Raw genomic sequence first — 12,449 nt, 5'->3', positions numbered from 1 at the left:
GGCGGGGGGGGCGGGGCACTGGAAATAGATACTTAATAGTGGAAAGCAGGGCAGTAGGCTTAGGCAAGCAAGGGGGGGCCACTGGAAATAGATATTTAATAGTGGAGTTTAAACTGGAAGTGAAAAAGAAACAAAATTCTCACTCTGCCTCCTCGAAGGAGTTCACAGTATGTTCGTGCATTTCTGTTGGTTGTCAAATGGAACGATGTAAGTGGGATATTTTTCTCTTGAATCAATGTTTATTCGATAAGGTCAGTGCCACCTAAACAGGTTTCAGTCTCAAGTGTAGGAAAATGCTCCATATAGCTGCACACAAACAACGGCAACACATCTGCACCTTCTCCACACTTCCCATCCCTCCCCAGGAAACACTGCAGACAGAGGCTGGAGGCTGCCAGCTATCCGTCACGCAGCTTACACTACATTTACGTGCATGAGCACTAAGATCCTCCTGCACAGTTCAGGTAAGAGGTTAGGAAGGGCTCACTGCTCACTACTTAGCTAATTGCTACAACAGACTGTCTTGCACAAGAGTGCAGTTTCTTGTTTACTCAGAAATATCTACTTTAAGTGCAAGATTAATTCAGCACAGCCCAGAGCATGACAGCTTTATGTTTTGTCTCTAGCCTCCACACCCTCACATCACCATTTGGCTCCATCTCTAAGAGGTACCTGGCTGTTACTTTTTTGGTGCTGCTTTAAGGTACTTGCCTCTAAGGCAGAGAGAAAGTGATCCTCCGGAATGGATCATGAAGGACTAACTGGAATTATTTCATTTTTCAGGCAAGATGGGGAAGGGTTGGGAGGGATGTCCTCAGGGTAAGACAGACAGGGAAGGAGCAGAGGACAGGAGTTCTAGCATGGAAAGCAAAGCAAAACACAAACAGAGCAGGAGACGCAGTAAACAGAGGGAACAGAAAAAAAAAAAAGGTCAGAATCGGTGCTGGTCAAACAAGGAGCAAATTTTTCCTTTGAATGTGACAATATGGCTCTGAATAAATAATAAGAACACAGTTACTACGTAAAGGCCATGATCTCTGTGAAAACCTCCTGCTGTCATCAGGAAGAAATCTGCTACAGACTGAGATTTCAGGAGTACTGAATTTTACAACCTGGCCTACAAGCATGAATTTTGTAAAATGCAGCTGTTTGCTTCAATCTCTGGTTTTGACACTTTGTCCAAACTGATACTTGTTAATCTTCTCACATTCCCTCTATCCTTGTGGAAGGTTCTCTATTCTAAAATGATGCTGCCAGTAACAATAATTCCCTGAAAAGCAATGGCAAACACTGGCTTTCAAAGAAACAGATGAAATTTTTATGTTCTAAAAGTATAAGAAGTTGCAGAGAAAGCCAGCAAGAGATCGCCAGTCACTAGCAGAGAATATTTCAGAGGGCCTATCATCTATTTTCAAATGCGATTCTGACATTTTCACATTCAAGTGTGTGGGATAGCCTGTGGAATTCTGATTATTAAGGGCCAGACTCCTTGAAGAAAATGTAAACTGGGCACATTCGTAAATTGTAGCAGTGGTCTTCAATTACACATTTGTCAGATCTACACTGAAATCCTTGGAGATGGTTTGAAGCAACGACTTAGAGTCAAACCTGTCCACAAACGACAGGCTTTAATGCAGGTTGCACTGCACCATCACACTGAAGTTGTCTCCAGTGCTTTTCGGGAGAAAGACTATTTTTTTTTCCCCCCAAGTAGACACCTGAATCAGCCCAAAGATGAAATCTGCATCTTAAACTCTGGCAAGGGGGAATCGCTAATGGCAGCATAGTATATCGTACTTCTGCGCCACCGGTATTAATATTTATTATTTAGTGACACTACTCCAAGCTATTGCTTGCTTACAACCAGTGCTGACTTAAGAATTCATGCAAACTCCATAAAATTCAAGAGCAATTAACCTTGTTCAGGAGGAAAATAAGTTGCTCTACTGGTCGATGTGGCTCCCACACATCTCCGAGACCGATTCATGCCTCTGATATAACAAAACTCACCAGAAAGGCCTGGTATTGAGTGACTTCTCTAACTATGCACCAGTTGCTGAACACATCCTGAGCTGGACAGCCAATAAATGACACCACGAGCATACACTGGCCTAGCTGGACTCCACTGTTTGTTTTAGTAATAATTAATCAAGAGCATGATGCAATGTGATGAAGCCTTTCATATTTTCATTTCTTTTCTTTAAATGTTCATCTTTTAAGAGACAAGAATCTCTTCCCCTGCATTTAACCAAAATTTTTCAGACTTTTTTTTCCCCTCAATTCTGACAATCAGAAAAGCACTTCTCTTTATATATGGAGGTTAAACAAATGAGATTTTACAATCATTTGCAGCTTCTGTAGAATCCAAGAGGACACATTAACCCATACGTTGCCATTCAGCGGTTTACAAGGTACCCATAACTGCTCCAGCCACACCAATGAGCCTTCCATCAGTCTTAAAGAAGCAAAACTCCTGATAGTTGTCCCCTATTTCTGACGCTCAGGAAGATATTCCTCACAAAATAAAACTAAAAAATAAGGGAATAGAAGCATCACTCCGCATCTCCCTACAGCTCAGTGCAGCTGTCTGTACGCCCTTTTCTCATGCAACTTCAGCAGCAACTGGATAGTACAGAAGACTTTGCTTTGGCAGGGATCAAACCCAGGAAAGGCCACGCCAAGGAGATGGTGCCTACACCCTCTCAGCTGCAGAATCAGGCATTTCTATGTTGTTAAACCATTTCCTTAAGGAGAGTCGCTCAGACACAAAAAGAGCAAGAAATCAAAAGCCACCTCTGTCACAAGAAAGGCAACATCTGCTTCACTGCCACCCCATCGCTCAGGTACTTGGTGGTGAGGAGGAAGAGGTAAAGAACACCACAGGTTTTCAAACATTCCTCTACCACAAAATAATGTTCCACACGCTTTCATAACCTAAGCTCCACAAAAGCTCTGTGGAGTAGGTAGGGGTTACGGTAACTGTTTCGCAGACGGAGAACTAGTACAGCGAGACCAAATGATTTCCCTGATGTCACACAGGAAGCTCGTGGTGAAGGAGGGAGCTGAGCACATCTGGCTAACATCAGCTTGAGAGGTCAGGATGGGGAAGGTAACGAGACGCCTCCACGCCAGAAACTAGGTTTTATGAAGCAAACATCACACAGAAGTTGGAAAAATCACTGCAGTGAATCACACTTACTCAGTATTCAGAGACACACTCACATTACAACCACAAGCACTTATTTAATTAGAAAAATGATCTAACTGAGATGCATCCAGAATTGCCTCCAATACGACATAAGCAACAATATATGTAGGTGAGAAAATATGTTGGTTAAGAAGGTGTGTGCATGAGGAAAAAAACGAGGGTAAATTGTCAGACTTGCTCTCCACCAAGCTCAGCAATAACACTGAATACATTTATTAAATGCAATCAAATTTTACAAGGCATTGAAGTGATAACTCTGTAGCAGCGGAAAGTGCAAGCAGCAATAAATATCCTGTAAACACAGAGGTCACAGGCCCAGGTGCTTACGAGCATGGCAAGGGTGGGTTACTGTAAGTGGTATGCTTCACTGCCTCAGCAGTTATTTTTTTCATCTTTCTTTTCTTGGAAAAGGGGTGAAATAGGACAGAATAGATTATTATTTAATTTATTGCAATAAATCAGGAGTCAAAGCAATTCAAAGGAATTTGTAGCTTATCACCATGCAAAGAAAAATCAAACCTCTACCAGTTCAGATCTAAATACAATTACAGGAACAAAATAGCTTTATGTTTAAACCATCTAACTGAGCCTGACAGATGGATACTGTTTACATCCATTTGTATTTATTGAACATAGTAAAAGATTGCAGCTGTTCTGTCAACACCTAGGTGCTTCCAGGGTGCTTGGAGCTGTATATAAATACAACAGAATTTTATGGATAAATATATTCCATGGAATAAACATGTTGGGAGATATTGTGATATAACAAGTATTTACATTAACAGCCATAATACCTTGAACTGGTTTCTATTGATCTTTAAGCACTTCACAAAAGTATGGATAAAGCATCTGCACTCCCACCCTACAGACACAGAATTAAAGCTCAGAGATTAAGTGCTGCCAAAGGATTTTACTACAACTCAGTATGAGCGATGGGATTAGAAGCCAGGCCTATTGCTGCAGGCTTTGTCTTCAGTGCTTTAAATCACACTTCCCCATCCATATCTACCTCTGTGCGTCTTTGTGCGCAACACCCAGGAGCCTGTTTCATTGTAAACTTGCATATATTCACCGCCTAATTCTAATCTCTCACAGTGCTGGGTCAATCAAAGCCAAAGCCAACGAGCTGCATACTATTACAGCTCGCTGCGGCCTTCCCCCAGTCAGAGGGCTGTACGCAATCTGTCCATCAGCTGAACCCCCCGAACCTGCGCCGCAGCAGCACGTCGCCGCTGACAGCTTATTCCTGCGCTTAGAAATTCAAGGCAGAGCCTCTCACTCGACAGCGATCTAACCCTCACCAAATCTCCTCTGACTGGCCAGAGGATCAGAAAGAACATGGTAATTAACGGAAATATAATCCCACACTCCTCATCAGTGAGGTTTTGCATATACATAAGGAATGATCAGTGGCGAAGAATGATGACTGCTCCTTATGTAAATCACACGCTCTACAAGGAAAAGCTTTCAAGCATGGCATGTGGGAGATGAACACACACAGACCTTTGGGTTTTCTTGGGGTTTTTTTTTTACTGCGTTCAGCTTAAGCACTGCACCCTGGGGGAAATCGACCAAGAACTTACTTTGTCTGCCTACTGCGTGGGTTTTGAAATAAGAGCACCACTGCACATGGTTAATCTTCAAATATTTTTTTTCTTTTTAAACTTCACAAATAATTGTAGACTATGCTCCATGACAGTCATTTGTGTTTGCAGTACTGTATTTCAGCTGAACTGAAAGGGAAGGGAATGACATCAGCTGGGAAAGAAGAAAGTTTTAAACCAGAGGTTGCATAAAGCTGGGAGGTGAAACAATCTGAGGATAAAACAGGACTTTTGAGGGAGTCCTCTGTAGGCAGCTATTTTGGGTTGCTGAGGCTCCTAAGAAGAATTTCAGTGTAGGAGCAGGAGCATTTCTCCTGCTAAGAATTGCTCCCTCGCCTTCACAGTTCCTGCCCCACAGGCTGTCAAAGCACTGGGTTACCGGCTTTATAGCTTTTCAGAAGACACATAAGGGGAAACAAATTTTATGGACCTCTCTGGAAAGTAGGAATGGAAAGACTTCACTGGGACAGAAGAGCTGTTAACCTGGCAATGAGAAAGGCACTGGATCACCCTAGAAAACAATCAGAAACAAAATGTGATCCATCTGAAAACAAGCATACAGATAGAAATGGGGAGAAGAAGGAGAAGAGGTGGCATCTCCCAGGGGTGGGGGGTGGGGGGGTGGAAAACAAACTGCCTTTCTGGCTAAGTAGCTAAACTATCAGTCATTTCTAAGCAGAGGGAATCATGGTGCTCATTTTAAAACCATCCATCAATTGACAGCCAAAATCTTTTTTATTAAAAAGGACACCCTCGCCTCTGCTCGCTGTCTGTGGAAGAGGCAGCACAGGGAGAGAAAAATGGAAGGAAAAGGAGAGCTGGCCTTCTAACACCATGTGGCAAACACAGGAACTGAGCACAGGCTCCCCGATTCCCAGACAAGAGCCATATCCCCACCAGATCACCATCATTTTTCATCTGCAAATATGCATGTGCGTATGCACAGACACAGAGGCAATTGCAGCATAATCATCTCTATACTGCCCTGCCACTAAGCCCTGAACTCTGAAATGAGAGCCATCATCTCAACAACTGAAAGGGCATATTAATAGTGTTGCCAGTTAAACTCTCCAGAGAGCAGCCGTCTCCTGCATGTTTATACAGAGCCAAGCACAACGGGGCTGACAGTTGCCTTTAGTTCCACAGAAAGGATCATTATCCTGGTTCTTCCTCGGCTGTGGTCAGCCAACTGCGGCTTTGATAATTACCCTACAGAAACTCAAAGCTGCTACACCAGCATCTTAAACACAAAATCATACTCTATTGCCATTTTTCCCAGAAACACTTTTACAGCAGACAGCAGTTTCTATTTAGGCAGACGGACCAGAAAATACCGCCTGAAATGCTTTTGGAGATGGGACCGTAACACCAGATTCCTACCTCTCCCTCTAGTGAGTGCAGATGTGGATGGGATTCTGGTCCAGAGCTCCAGAATTTGGCCCTTTCTAAACACCCCAAGTACTTCTAGTAAGGGCTGAGCACCTGGGATAACTTCTAATGTGAGGAGGGGTTTTAAGCATTTCTCTACCCTGAACGCAGGACTTATCAGAAGACCAATATGCCTCTTAAATCCCGCTCTGAGAGCTTAAGCAAAACATCAACAGAGCACAGACCCTGTGCTCGCAGCCTGCAGAGGGGAGATCTGCTTTACACCCAAGGCATGGCATCAGAACCTACCTAGGTGAGCAGGCAGTATAGCAGTCTCTATGTACCCTAGCTCATTACCGATGCAGCATTGGTTTGGGAGACAGAGGAGGCATAACAAGTCTTAGAGCACCTTCTGAAAATAAAATGAAACAAAACAAAACAACAAAGATCCTTGAAATTATTTGCTTCTGCTCTAAGTTGTGCAAATAACAAACAAGGTGTCTGTACAGAGGTTCCTGTCAACAACTGCCATTAACATACATAAATCTTATGTTCAAAGAAACCCTCCAGCAGTCAGTATTTCTATCTTAATTTGATTCTTTTGACTTTTCCATCCTGTCTGTTTTCATCTTTCCTCATTAAAAGGGTTTTTAAGAAAAGAATTTTTTTAAAAAAGCCAAACATAGCTAATTATTTTAATGAGCTACCAAAAAAAAAATAGTTGCTTTCTACTCTGAATATAAGCAAATGTCAACATTGCATGGGGAGCAGAGGTAGCACAGCATCTTAATACTATACCATTAGCTCCTATATTTGATTAATGAAGACTCATAGGACTAATTTTACACCGCTTCATTAAAAGCCTGGGGCAATTAGCATAAAGGTTAGACTACTACATAATTAATTTTTTTTAAACAAAATAATTTCCTTCTTTTCCTTTCCCTTTGGAAAAAAACCCACAATAGATAGACAAAATGAGCTACTGTCCTTTTCAGCTACATACGTAGAGAAACATCAATTGCCAGATCTCTCATCAAGGACACAGCAAAGCAGCTGCCCAGTTTCTACAAAAGGGCAAAGGCAATGCTCTCTTGTAAAGCTAACACACAGACAAAGGAAACAGCCTTTCTGCTCAGAGGACACAGAATGGTGATAAACTTAAAATGCAGCTAGCAACTAGAGGGAGGGGAAAAAATTGCTCATTCCACACAGTGCATCCATTTCTCACACAGCTAAACCTGTCTTGCAAACTTCTCCAAACCAAATAATGATCAAAGGTAAAAGCGCATATATGCAACATTGCAAGAGCTGAAGTGTACATAATAAAAAGCACAGGCATCACCTATTCTTTGAGGCTATATTGAGAGAACAGATGAAGAACTGCTTTTGAACATGCAGGTGAGCAATTCTTTAAAAGCACATCACACTGGCAGCCTTGCTGTGCTGTTGATTCAGCATCATGATGGACAACACAACAGAGCAAGGTTCAAACCACCTAGCCACTTCTCTGCTCTGTTTTCCCCCTCCTTCCACATACTAAGGTAAGCAGCTCTCAGAAAACACACTTCCCCCAAAGCTTCCACCTCCTCCTCTGCTACAGCCCCGGGAATAGAATAAAAACATAAAAAAGTAGCAGCAGCCCTAAGGAACAGACTTGATGAAAAAGAAAAGCTAACTGCCAGACAACGTTTCAGTCTACTTCAGAGCCGGTTTACACGTGGGAGTACTTGCCAAGACTTGCACAAGGCATCACTCTGCCTTGCAGCACGTGCTGGCACTCAAGGGGTTAAAGCAATATAAGCCAGGCCTGCTAGAGAAGCACTACAGCAGGAAGAAAGAGTTACAAATGATTTTTCTTGGCAAAAGCAGCTTATTGGAATAGTAGGAGGATTGTGCTTACTCCTCATATATAAATGCCAAAATGAGGCTTGCTGACACTTTCCTGGCATGCCGCAGCCCTTGCAGTGGCCCAGGACTTCAACCAAACTTTTGGAGGGACAGAAGGACACACCAGATGTTTCTTCCCCAACTGACCAAACCCTCCTCTCACGAGGCATTATATCCATGGAAAGCGCCCATCCACCAGCACCACCACTGATTTGGCTCAGTCTCTCCCTTTCTACACCAATGCCTGATTTTGGGGGCTGGGGGTTGTGGAAAGCCACAAGCATGCATGAATTCTGGGGGCATGTTGGTGCGGAGATAGGGGATTAATGAAGACTCACAGTAATAATTTTAGGCAAGATGAAGTCTGCTGAAACATCAGAATTTTGCAGCTTGCTTAACCAACAGCCCTGCTTTTCCCTTACCCCGTTCATCAACACCTAATAGTTATCTAGGCAAAAAACTGGCAGGGAGTTTAAGGTGACCCCTTCCCTGGTCCTCCCTCTCAGATTTCAGAGACCAGCAATTTATGGACCTTGAGAGCTGGAAGCTGCATCCAGATCATCATGTTTAATAGACACTAATCTTCCTAAAGGTCTAATCCCTTTGTACTGCTTCTTTAGACTTACACTTTTGGCTTCCACAAAATCCTTTCACATAAGTTTTGTAATTTCATTTTGCCCTGCTAAAAGAATAGAAAAGAACAAAAAAGAAAAGGAAGGCATCTCAATCCCTACTCCTACCAGAATTATCCAAACTGTTATGATTTAATTATTCAGTGTTTCATCATATGGAAAGTGGCTTCGCATCCATTCAGGAGGTTCATGGTAGGGCTTTAAGAAGATGAAGGTCAAACGGCTATTTTGGGAGTGATTAGCTTGTTCAAAAGCACAGGGCACCACATGTGATGCAACTTTGGCTTTTGCATATGGGCTGCTCCAGTGCTGCGCAGAGCAATGGCTGAACTGTCCTTGCAGCTGAGGAAGGAAGCTGATCACTTCCAGTGATGTAACTTCTACTTTCTTCACGCCAGGATCACTGAGGCTTTGTGGTAGGTGACTGGTTTTATCACCTTCTGTCATCTCTTCATCTCTCTCCATGTGTATCTGCTCTCTGACACATTCACATATAACAGCAACCGATACCTAGTTTTTTGCTCTTCCTTTAATCTCTCCTGTTCCCCCTTGTAGAGATGGCGCTTTTTTGTTCCCAACAATCCACAGCTCGAACGAGCCATTTTCTCTCTTGCTCTCCCAACAGTAGTGAAAATACGTGCCCAGAACCCAAAACAAGCAAGAACCTTCCCTTCTCCAAAGGTCACTGTAGACGCTCAGATGACTATTCTTACAAAGGCAACCAAGAAAAAACAACTTTCTTGCCAGTGGACTTCTGTCATGCCCCACTTCCATGTGGAAAAATTTACATGTCTGCAAACTGAAAGGGAGGAATCAGTTCTCCAAGACATCATCCACCGCAGCCCTTCCCCAAGAGAAGCAGCTCTCTCCTGGTTAGCTTGCTGCTTTCTAAAGCCCCCACGATGCCAAAGATGAAACCCCAAAACCTGACTGCTCTCCACATCCTTTTAAGACAATAAAATGGGCTAAAGCATGCTAGGTAAGACTGTAACAATTTTAGCAGTAAAACCAGGAAATCTATTCTGGTTTAACGTTTTTCCACCAGACTTTGACTGATACCTGTACTAGGATTATTATGAGCCACTCACATTAGTTGTGATTCTTCTCTCCACATCAGAAATCCATACTGCTTTCAGTGATGTCCACTCAGGCTGGAAGGGTTTATCATGAAAAGATCATCTCATCTACTCATCCCACAAGAAGTCTCATTAGTTTGATCCACTACACCATGACTGCACAAGGAGTTTCAACAGAAATGTCTGCAAGGCAGCTATTTTTTTTTCTGTAAAATATACAAATACAGTATGGGACTTCCAGGACTGTCAGATTGCTTTACAAGAGACATTTTCCCTGTTTACAGTCTGGGGAGACAGAGAGCCGCATTGTCAAAAATATCTAAAGGCAAGATACTGTGCAGCAAGTGAGAACTCAGCTTGGACTTGCTATCTCCAAGATCAGAATCACATCAGCAGAAGCTAAGGGGAAAAAGTTAGGACTGAGGAAGGTTCACTGTGCTGCTGTTGCAGAACAGAGCAATCCAATCCCATGGCCTAGGTTGTTCGGAGAAGAAAGTAGTGTGATGGCACAACAGAGAGAAAACTACCAGGGAAATTACCAGCGCTGATGGAAATGTCATCCCCACCACTGAAGAACACCCCAAATTGTCCTCATGTAACTCAGTCTTTTTTTTTTTTTTTTAAAAAATCCTTTCCTGGGGCTGGAGGCTCAGTAATCAGCCTTGTAAATTTTCAGTTTTCAAATCTAGGCAGGAGGTTTGTTTTTCTTGAGCAACGTGCCAACGCTATTTTGTGCTGTACAGCTTCCAGTATTTTCTTAAGTGCCTTGAGAAGCTTGGCATGAAGGGCACTATGGAAACGTGGTAGCTGATAGCTTCCAACTTCTGCCTTGTAACTCGCCTTCAAAATGAGGAATTTCAGCAGAAACAGAGGTGCTCCTTTCCCAATTTCAGCAGAAACAGAGGTGCTTCTTTCCCTGCATGCAAGGAGAACTGTACCTGCTGCAGTGCACACACACAGTGAAACATATTTCAGCTGAATGTGTAGTGCTAGGTGAGCAACGTAACGCCCCTGTCAGGATGGTGATCAACATCTCCATTAACCTATCACTACGAATGGCACATATTTAAAACAAAACCCTCACCCTCCTCTATGCCCATATTACAAGACATGCCAAATACTTCTCTTTCAGCCAGCCAGCTAGCTCCGAGGAATGACTCACAACGTCCATCCCCACCACAGAAATACAGTACAATCACGTGGTAATGAACTATTCCAGTTACCCACAGAGGTCAGCCACAGTCACAACTTCAAATTCATTAATAAATGAACATGCCAGGGCTCACTGAAGTGGGCTAAGCTAATCAGAGGTGTTGTGGGATGACTAATTCATGACTAGCCATGGCCAGGTAAACCCTTCTCTACTTGCAAACCTAAGTGCACTATCCCCAGCTGGCATCCTGACTTGCAGGTCAGATCCAAAGCATCACCAGGAGTAAGGAGCAAGGATAAAGGGAAACCAATATAATGCTTTCCCCCATTAACACTTGATTTTGGGCACAGAACATCACATTGTTCTGTCTGCCATTTTAAAAGACTTTTTGAAAGAATATCCTAATTAATCTGGGGGGGAATTTAAGCAAGATTGCTTTTTGTCAAGTATTTTCCCCTTTCTTATTTCACAACATTGTGTGTTTGAGACTATTATAGAGGTGCATAAAGCATCTATAATCCCCAAAATTATAAAACAGCATTAAAATACATAATATTTTGGGGCTCCAGAGGATTATTATTTAATGATGGTAATTTTCCTTTCATCCAGAAGGATCCCCCAAAATAACAGTTTTCCCAAAATAGAAGTGCAGCTGCCTGTGAGACAGGACAAAGCAAAAACCTTAGCAGTGACTCATCAGGGCAGAGGAGGAAAAGACAACTCTTACTCACAGGAAGATACTAAAGTTCTACTAAGTGGAATGAATCAGGAACTCACTAAAAAGTGTCTGAGGACTTTTGCTTATCAAAGTTTTGCTGCTGATCCGCAGACATAAAGCTGATAGTAATAAATCAAAACAAGCCTCCTGGGCACATTTGCCTTGTCATTTCTAATGTACCCTGATTGCTGCATCTCCCTGCTAGCCCTACCCACTTCCAGGGCAACTTCCATCTGATTGTGTCAGTGTGTCTTATAAACACCAATGAATTAAGCCACAGGACAGTTTTGAACGGTAAAATAATGGTAAGACTCCTTTCATGTCATGAGTCAAAGTCTACTGAGTCGTAAAGGAGCCTGGATCAATTCTTCTTTGCTCAAAAAAACAACCACAAAGAACAAAAAAGCATAAAATCAGTCAAAGCCATGCAAGGTAGTCTGTGAAGGGCTTCAGTCTTAGTGCTGCAGCTAAGAAACCAGATTAGTCTCTCTCTTCAGGAGAAAATTAGAAGCAATAGATACTTCAGCTGAAACAGAGCAACAACATGCTTCTCAGACGGGACACGAGCTATGTAGCAGCGTGCAGAGTTGTGGAGCAGGTGGCTGAAGGATACGGAGCTCACAGTTGCACAGAATCACTTATGAAAGCAACCCAAAGCAGGTATATTGCCCTCTGTTTGATGAAGGAACAAAAAAAAAAAAACCTGTCAAGACATGGCACTTAATTTCCACACATAAATACACCCACATGCAGTCAGAAAAGGGAAGTCCTTCTCCCTGCTTCTCGCCTTTTGCTTATTTTCC

At 42.7% G+C, this 12,449-nt stretch overlaps 1 protein-coding gene across 4 annotated transcripts in view; it reads right to left on the bottom strand.

Moving 5' to 3' along the window:
* AUTS2 (activator of transcription and developmental regulator AUTS2) overlaps window positions 1–12,449 on the bottom strand; it is a 785,815-nt gene that overhangs the window by 642,161 nt on the left and 131,205 nt on the right. The window lies entirely within an intron of this gene.

The sequence above is a fragment of the Leptosomus discolor genome, chromosome 18 (genome assembly GCF_034619465.1).
Source record: "Leptosomus discolor isolate bLepDis1 chromosome 18, bLepDis1.hap2, whole genome shotgun sequence".
In the NCBI taxonomy this organism is placed as follows: domain Eukaryota; kingdom Metazoa; phylum Chordata; class Aves; order Leptosomiformes; family Leptosomidae; genus Leptosomus; species Leptosomus discolor.
Note: the sequence above shows the minus strand (reverse complement) of the source record. Positions and strands in the feature narration are given on the sequence as shown.